Source organism: Perognathus longimembris, chromosome 18, assembly GCF_023159225.1.
Source record: "Perognathus longimembris pacificus isolate PPM17 chromosome 18, ASM2315922v1, whole genome shotgun sequence".
Classification (NCBI taxonomy): Eukaryota; Metazoa; Chordata; class Mammalia; order Rodentia; family Heteromyidae; genus Perognathus; species Perognathus longimembris.
Window position 1 is genome coordinate 46,710,702 of NC_063178.1, and position 8,530 is coordinate 46,719,231.

General features: G+C 36.9%; 1 pseudogene; it reads right to left on the minus strand.

Moving 5' to 3' along the window:
• Positions 1-4,990: 4,990 nt before the first annotated feature.
• LOC125367020 overlaps positions 4,991-8,530 on the minus strand; it is a 16,724-nt pseudogene continuing 13,184 nt past the window's right edge.

An 8,530-nucleotide genomic window follows, 5' to 3' on the forward strand; every position in this document is an offset into this window, starting at 1 on the left:
CCCAGGTTCAAAGTAATTGAAAGTCTTGGTTATAAGCAAACCACAGCTTTCTCCAACTCTTTCCAGCAAACAGATGCCAAGTCTTAATAGGAAAGCTTTGGATTATATTCACAACTACGTGTAGAAGCATGAAGAATTCCCAAGGGAATTCTTTACTCAATTTTTTTCTCTCAGTGTTTTCTCAAGCTTTACCTTCTCACTGGGGATTGTCCGTCCTTCAGGGTAGAGCTAATATTAGAGTTTCCCTCTCATTGTGTATTTTCCATTCCTCAATGTAGAGCAAATATTAAACTGTCTTCTTTCCCTCACCGGATCTCTTCAGGGAAATCTACGTCACTCTTTTCTGCTTTTATGATCGTTTCTTTTTGTTGAGCTTATTTTATTTTATTAATGTTTAATTTTATTATCTATAAGTAGTTGTACAAAGGAATTGTCAATGAACAAGTAGTTTATGAATACACTGTGTCTTGATCAATGCCATTCCTTTCAATATCATCACCCATCCCTCCCTCCTCACCCCATCCTTCACTCATCTTAATGTTGCAGGTTATACACTGTATTATTGTCTACATTTCTCACTCTTTTCCGCTTACTTTGTCTACCCATTACCACTTGACCCCACCCAATCCCTGTCAAGTACCCACTTCTTGCGTTTCTATTTTGCTGAATATTGATTTTTGCCGAATTTTGATTTTGCCTTTCCAGGCAGCATCACGATTTGAGATCTCCTTTGAATCTACCATATTTCAGTTAATACACTTGTATACCAGCCAACATAGTTACTTAGGAGTTTGTAGGCTAAAGTGAGTTTCCACATACAAGGGTAAAGATGGATCCTTTGTCTCTTTGGGCCTGACTGACTTCACAAAATTTGCCAGATGTACATAGGATAACGGCCTAATATCCAGAATATACAGAGAACTCTAAAAAAAAAAAACCTTCAAAAACACAACAGCCCAATTAATGAATATTCCAGTTTGCTAATGGGAATTTTCTAAGAAGAAACAAAAATGGTCAATAGACACATGAAAATGTGCCCAATAACTGTCCTTCCTATTTCTATTTTAAACATTTGAAAGGACGATAGATACAGAAAATTTATTGTCTTCATTGTAATCTAGTGTATTCTCTCTACAGGCAAGCAGTGTTTCAAGGATAAGCAAGTTTTTTGTTTTATTTTCCTGCTTTTGTTTCCTACGTGCTATGGATTCACTTGCCATCTCCTTATGTATGATAGACAAACTCATCCCTAGATTCCTCATCAATGTTTTCTTTAAATATTTTTCATTATCAATTCTGGGTTTTAGTTTAAGGCCTGACCTCAGGTGGACTAGACAGGTGTTCTACCTATTTTTCCCACAGTCCCAGGATTTTTTTTTTGAAACACAAAAGAATCTATTTTTGGTAAACTGGATAATTTTGCCTTGAATTCATAATTAGGCAGAGAATTTGGCCCTGTAGGTCACTCTTCTGTCATCTTTTCCCTTCCACAACTTCCCCATAACCTTCCCTATTGTCTCCTTGTCAGTCCTTCGTACGACAGTTTCTCCACTCCTGGGGAATCACCTAGAAGACACCCTGTGGAATGGTGTGTGAATCAGGGCTGATTGTTAGGAATGGTGAAGAGGCTCTTTTGAGTGTTGAGACTTGGATCCAGGCCTTCATTCATTGGTGATATTTACAATGAAGCAACAAAAGAAAAGAAAGTCTTGAAGTCTGTGGCTGGTATCTCATGTTGGTAACTTTAGCTATTCCAGTGGATGACATAAGATAGCCAAAGTTTCTTATCTCCCGTCCATCCACAGGAATCCAGAGGTGGAGCTGAGGTTCAAGTGGAAGAGTGCTATCCTGAAGCACAGATCAGGCACTATGCCCAGACCTTGATTTCAGGCTCTAGGTTTGTGACACACACACACACACACACACACACACACACACACACACACACACGTGGGGGAAGACACTTTTTTGGAGATAGAATCAGTCTATTTAGCCAGACCTGTACACCAGAAGAGAACATTCTGATCTTGATTCTCTATAGCAACTCCTTCCATGTGTGGTCAGCTCCAAAGCAGAGAGAGTTAATGCGTGCAGATTCCCATACTTTCACACAAATGCCAGGTGCCCCAACATATTCTCTCATGGTGGTCTTGGAGTGCCCACATGGGTCCTCAGGGTGCCTAAGGTTCAACATTCATGTCACTTCCTGCCTTGGACCAGCCTGCTACCTATGACATGCCTAAGCCACTCACATTGCAGGGATTGAGATAGAAAGGCCATCATTATGGGGACTGAGGCAGTATAGAGTGGGTGAAAACTCAATGTGTCTTGTATGGAATTTCTTATATGTTGCCTACCCATCAGGGGCATGCATGGATGTGTATTTGTGTTCTTGGTTAAAGATGGCCCTTCTTTGAAGAGGTGAAGTCATGAATTTAGTGAGCAGTAGGGTGACTATGCCCCAAAAATCTTCCATTCGGGGAGTTTTCAGTGTGGACGACAACCACTCATCTTTCAAGTGGTTCCCCTGATGGATCCACCCTGTGCTCCTATCCTGGTGTCTGCTTCCCATCCTGAATGTCTCCTGATCCTTGACATTGGACAGGATGTGTGTAGGAATTAGCCTTATTAACCCACTCTTGTAGGTGTCTCAAAATTTCCCCAACCTCCTGTTGGATATGCAGCACCAGAGTAGGACTGGATTCTTGAGGAGTAGTGGTGCCCACATGTCTGTGTGAATGGTGAATCTCTATCCCAAGGGATGGGTTTCTGTGCTCAGGTCTGCATAATAGACCACCTCCATACATACTTTATGGAAGGTTATTCCTCCATAATGTCCTGAAATGGTCAAGCAGCTGTCTGTCTACTCGTGACTTAGCAAGTGGTTAAGTTTACGACATTTTCCCACAGCTAATCTGTCCATCCTAAGGCTTGAGTTTGGAAGTTGGAGGCTAGACCACCCTAGGAAGTGTTGGCAATTCATTAAAGTATGTTTCTTCTATGAAAATATTAAGAAGAACTCTGATTAATGTTATACAAAAATTGGTTATGTCCCCAAATTAAAACATGTCAAATCATATTTCAGAAGATCCTTGTGTCAGGGCTAGAGCTTACATTCTAGGCTAGAGCTTATGATGAAGGTCATCGCTACGCCTCTAATAATATCAATGCACCTATGGAGAAACGTTGAATGAATACAGAAAGATCCCAGCCTAGTCCTTACACTGCAGAATTCTCTAATACTTTCCTTTCTTTGTCTGTATAATTGTCATATTCAACTACAGCAAAGTATGTCAAATGGTCATCCCTTTAATTGAGACACATCATGGAGTATTTTCATCTTTCTTTACTTTTTGAAAAATGAAAATACCTACCCTTAAAGAAATTAGTGGTAATTTAACTCAAAAGAGTTAAATATTACCATATTTTCAAATAAAATACAGAATACACATAAAATACAGAACTGAACTAACAGATATTATAAGTAAAATGGAGAATGTGATACTGAATTGCTAAATATGCTCAGAAAAGTGCCATATATTTCAAAATGTAAACATATGGCTAATGTTATAAGAGGAAAAGTATTTAGTGTCAAAGTAAAATAAAATGGAAAGAGAGTCTAAATCCATATATTGAAGTTGATGTCTGATACTCAAGCCTTTGTTACAAGGGAAGAGAAGGGATGGGAGAAGTGAAGGAAAGGAGAACCATTTGAAAGAAAAGGTATGAAATTTCAACCAAAGATATTAATCTTAATATGGTACTACAGAGTGGATCTGTCAATCTCAATACGACCTAGGATGGTCTCAAACTCAGATTCAAGTGAACTTCTACTAGGACTATAGTCACTTCCCAGAGCACTGACTAGTTAATGCATTTTTTAAGTTTTGATATGCAATTTATTTCATTTTCAAGCCCAAATAGTTTATTATTAATAACTTTTAATGTGAAAGAAAGATTAGTCTAAAATTTTTGCATATAGATACACATCGAAATTTTATTCATAGGTGTCAAAACTTCCTTCAATTTAAACAGAGGTAAGTGTTTTACTGAAAATACATTTCATATGATCCTTATCAGCAATAAATGTGTTATTAGTTTTAACATGTTCTTGTCATGTGTTATATTAGTTATAATGGTAAATTATTCTTGACATTATCCAATAAGATATTTTAAATTTCATATATATCTAGCATTCTAAATATACAGATGAAAAAAGCAGTAGTAAAGTCAAGAAATTAAGTAAAATAGCCTGTGTTTTAAGTATAGTTTGTGACTTTAGCACTGTACAGATTGATATGGAAAAAGTAAAGTAGAGTTCAACATGATCAAGATACTTTTTTTCATGGTAAACTTTATTGGGTACATCTAAATTGTATGAAGTATTTTAATGATTCAATATTTGGTGTTTCCATGCTGGGAATTAATATTTTAAGATTCTTAACAAAAACTATCCATTCCTTTTCGAATACTGGTTGCCACACTAGCAAGTAAGGAATTCAAGATTTACAATAGGAACGAATATGGGTCCTTCTTGAAATCTAAAATGCACATGTACTCCTTCTGGACCTTCCAGTAAAGCTGCCTTTGACAATGAAAGGTGAAAAGTACATATATGCCCTTCAATAATAAATTGAATAATACTTTCAGAAGTAACTAGAATGTGGGGCACATTTCACCTTTCTCAAAACAAACAAAACTGTCATATAGCAAAGAAAAAAGTTAATAAAAATAGAATTAAATGTAAGATAAATAGGATCTTATTCCATATTTGCCTTTTCATGGTTGGTAATAAGGAAGTCATCAAATCCTTATGCTCTTGTAGGGATCTGTTATTCACTATGAAGCATATAAGTTACATATACTAAAAATACAGAAAAATAATACTATCTACACTGGAAAAAAAAGCCAACTAAACAACACATGCCATCGTTTGTAGAGTCACATGTTTCTCAATAAAATCTTTTCATAGATAAAGGGTAAAAAATGATTAAAATTTGTGACTGGTTGCCTCATTATTGCTTCTAAATATGTCTCCCCTTTGAATTTTTACCAGAACATTTTTCAGTCCCACTTTGACATCCTTGTTCCTCAATCTATAAATCAAAGGATTGAGCATGGGCCCAACATTAGTGTAGAAAACAGAAGAAAAGAGTCCCTGCTCCATAGATCCAGAAGAGTATTTAAGATACATGAATGATTCAGATTAAAAAAAAATAGCCATTATGTGGGAAGTACAGGTACTGAAGGCTTTTGCTCTTCCTTGAGTGGATTTAACTTGGATAATGGTACTGATGTTAAAAACATAAGAAATAAGATGGTACAACTGGGGATTGTGATGTTAATGCCTACAACAATGATGACTATAATCTCATAGGTGCTTGTACAAGAAAGCACTAGTAGTGGTTGATGACCTTGACATTGCAAAAGGTCAGTCTAAGCATGCAGCCCGTGTGGACCATGGCTCCAGCAAAGCCCATTGTGTAGGCAGCAAAAGACAGCCCTTAACAGACCTGTTGGGACACGGTTATCTTATACAATAATAGATTACATATGGCCACATAGCAATCATAGGACATCGAGGTCAACATGTAGCATTTAGATGTTACAAAAAAGAGAACGAAAAAGAGCTGAAATTTGCACCCAATGTAGGAAATGACATTCTTCTTTAAGACGAAATTCAACATTTTGGGAGTGAAAACAAAGAGTAACAGAGATCAGTAAAGGAGAGGTTGAAGATGAAATAGTACATGGGAGTGCAGAGGTGAAAATTTAGAACAATAAGAGTGATCAAGCCTAGATTACCCACTAAGGCGACAATATAGATTATTAGAAATATGTAAAAGAGGGGTAGTTTGAGTTCTGGCTGATCTATTAATCCAGCAAGAATAAACTCAGTCAAGGAGTCATTTCCACCCAGTATTCTCATCATTGTAAATCTGAAATGACAGAGTAATGCATTAAGAGAGTTCCAAAATCCCTGCCTTCAATCTCTCAATTATGGACAAGTGGTACAATTCAAGTATTTCCCTTTTTGTGTATGATGTCTGAATGGCGAGTCTTATCCTACTTATCAACATTCCAATGACTCTATCGTTTTGTATTTTTACATGAGCTGACTGTGAAAAACCTTTATTCTTGTCCTCCCTAGAGATTTAGGAAGTGGTGTGGCTAAAGTAAAACTCTCCCTACTGATGTACTGAGTCTGTGGAGATGTGTCTCTCAAAATATCTTAATTCTGATCCTTATTCATGTTTTCACTACTCTGTTCCCTTCTGATGATCAAATAAAACAGGAAATTGCTGTAGAACAGCAAATCATACAGACATTCTTCCTAGAAAGGATTTCCTCAAATCAGTGATGTCTGTCCAAATGATAACAGGTATGGGGGAGAGATGTGGTAGCTTAATATTTATAATTAATCATAAACATCAATGTTTTTACTCACTTTTCTATGTGTTTTTCTTGCTAGATGGAAAACGAAGCAAGGTTGGTGAATGTTCTTTCAAAGATCTTACATGGAGATCTGAAAGGAACACATGACATCAGTACAGGTGATATTTGTACTGATGTTTCTGTACTTTTATGACATGCAAATTCTCTCTACATAGATCATATAAAGAAAAGAACAAATTTTCCCTCCACTGACACTCCCGTTTCCTTCATGTCACTTGGAGCTATTCTTCTTGGTCTTGCTACCCAACAAAAGATGAGGGCATGCACTGAGTTTAAGAGGAGACGCAGTGAGGCAGCAGAGCTCCATACTATTGATTATTATTATTCCAGAGACTAATTCTCATTTTTCATTCATTTCATTGTCACAGTGACCAAAAGTAATGGAGATGATATTAACTCACCTGGCTACAACTCAAGTAAATCAGTACTCATCTCTCTTATGAATCTCACCTGCCTTTGTTCTGTAGGATGAACTGGCTTTGGAATTGTTAGTGCTGACCACATCCAGTTACAGAATCTTCCCCGTTGATTGGCAAAAATGTCATCATATAACATTCACAATTAAGGTGCTGAGAATAACCAGGAAATAGAAATCAAACTTTGAATAATAGATCGGCCAACAGGAGAATAATAAAATTTCCAGACTTGCTGCCAGAGTTACAAAATCATCCATCAATGGAATTTGTTTAAGACTTCTAATTCTTTTAGTCCTAATTAGAAAGTCCAAAGAGCTCCTCTTAGTGTCTGTGTTTACCTCCTACTCTATGATAATAGCTGTGAACTTCCCAATAGGGATTTATAGTCTCCTGGGCATAAATGTTAGATGCCTGTGCTGTGACTGATAAAAATGAAAACATAATAAGTCATTACAATTTCTGCTAATCATACAGATAACATTTTAGTAAAAGTTTGTCTGTAATTATGACAGAGCAAATTTAATCATCCTTGTTAGTGGGTCCTTGCTTGGAAACAAAACTGAATCTATTTTTATGGAAAAAACGTCAGGGGCACAGTTTAGTGGACCACAGTAGTGACTAGTCTCCTTAATGTTTTCATCAAGGCAAGCATTTCTTTTCCTTTCTACTCTAACTAGAAAAAAAGTTTGAAGCACTCAGATTAGTGTACTTATAATTTATGAAAGACTAAGTGAATACAGTGTGTTTCCTATAGTGTATTCCCATACTTCTCTCCTGTGTCATTAGAAATAAATTCCATTGTCATTTTGGTTGTAGTTAGTGGTCTCAGTGGAATATGTAAGAGGTATCACACTGCTTCCCATACACCTTACAATCTAATTTTCCAACCCCACATGGAAAGTGAAATCAGTGATCTACTTTTTACTTAGAAGGAGATCACAGTAGTTCTGACATGAACACTAAATTTCTTTCCTTTCTCAGAGACGGGGTCTTTGAAGACCAAACTTATCTTCATGAGCTTATGTTGAAGGCCTAGCAGGGAACAAAATATCTATTCTAGGCTAGAATACTATCTTTTACAGAGTGTACATTATTATATGTTAGCATTATGTGCTGACAGCAATGGCCTCTGATTACTATATGGACATCTGTAATCTATTTCTCTATAACAGTGCCATGTCCCCCAAACTGTGTTGCTTTTTTAGACTTGGTTCCTTCTTCATGGAATTTTCTAGTGCTATGGCCCCTACTGAGTGTGACCTTCTGTGAGGCAAACACCATCAAACACTACTTGTGTGACACCCTCCCTTCATTGGAGCTCTCTTTTGTGGTATGTGTCAATGAACTGGAGGTTTTCATTATGATTGGCATCAGCATCCTTGTACCCAGTGTCACAATCCTTATTTACTAAGGTTTCATCCTCTTCTGCATCTTCCATATCAGCTCCTCTGAGGGCAGGTCCCAAAGCCTCAAAACCACTTCTGCTATATCAATGAATGATGTCTTTTTATATCAATCATTTCCCTTGGACGAACCCTTTAATCTACAATTGAGGATGACTGATATTAAAGCTACCTTGAGGAAAACTCTGAGTAGGAGAAAATATTGATCCTGAACAGTGTCATTCTCTGCTAATAGTTAAAGAGCAGGAAATTTTG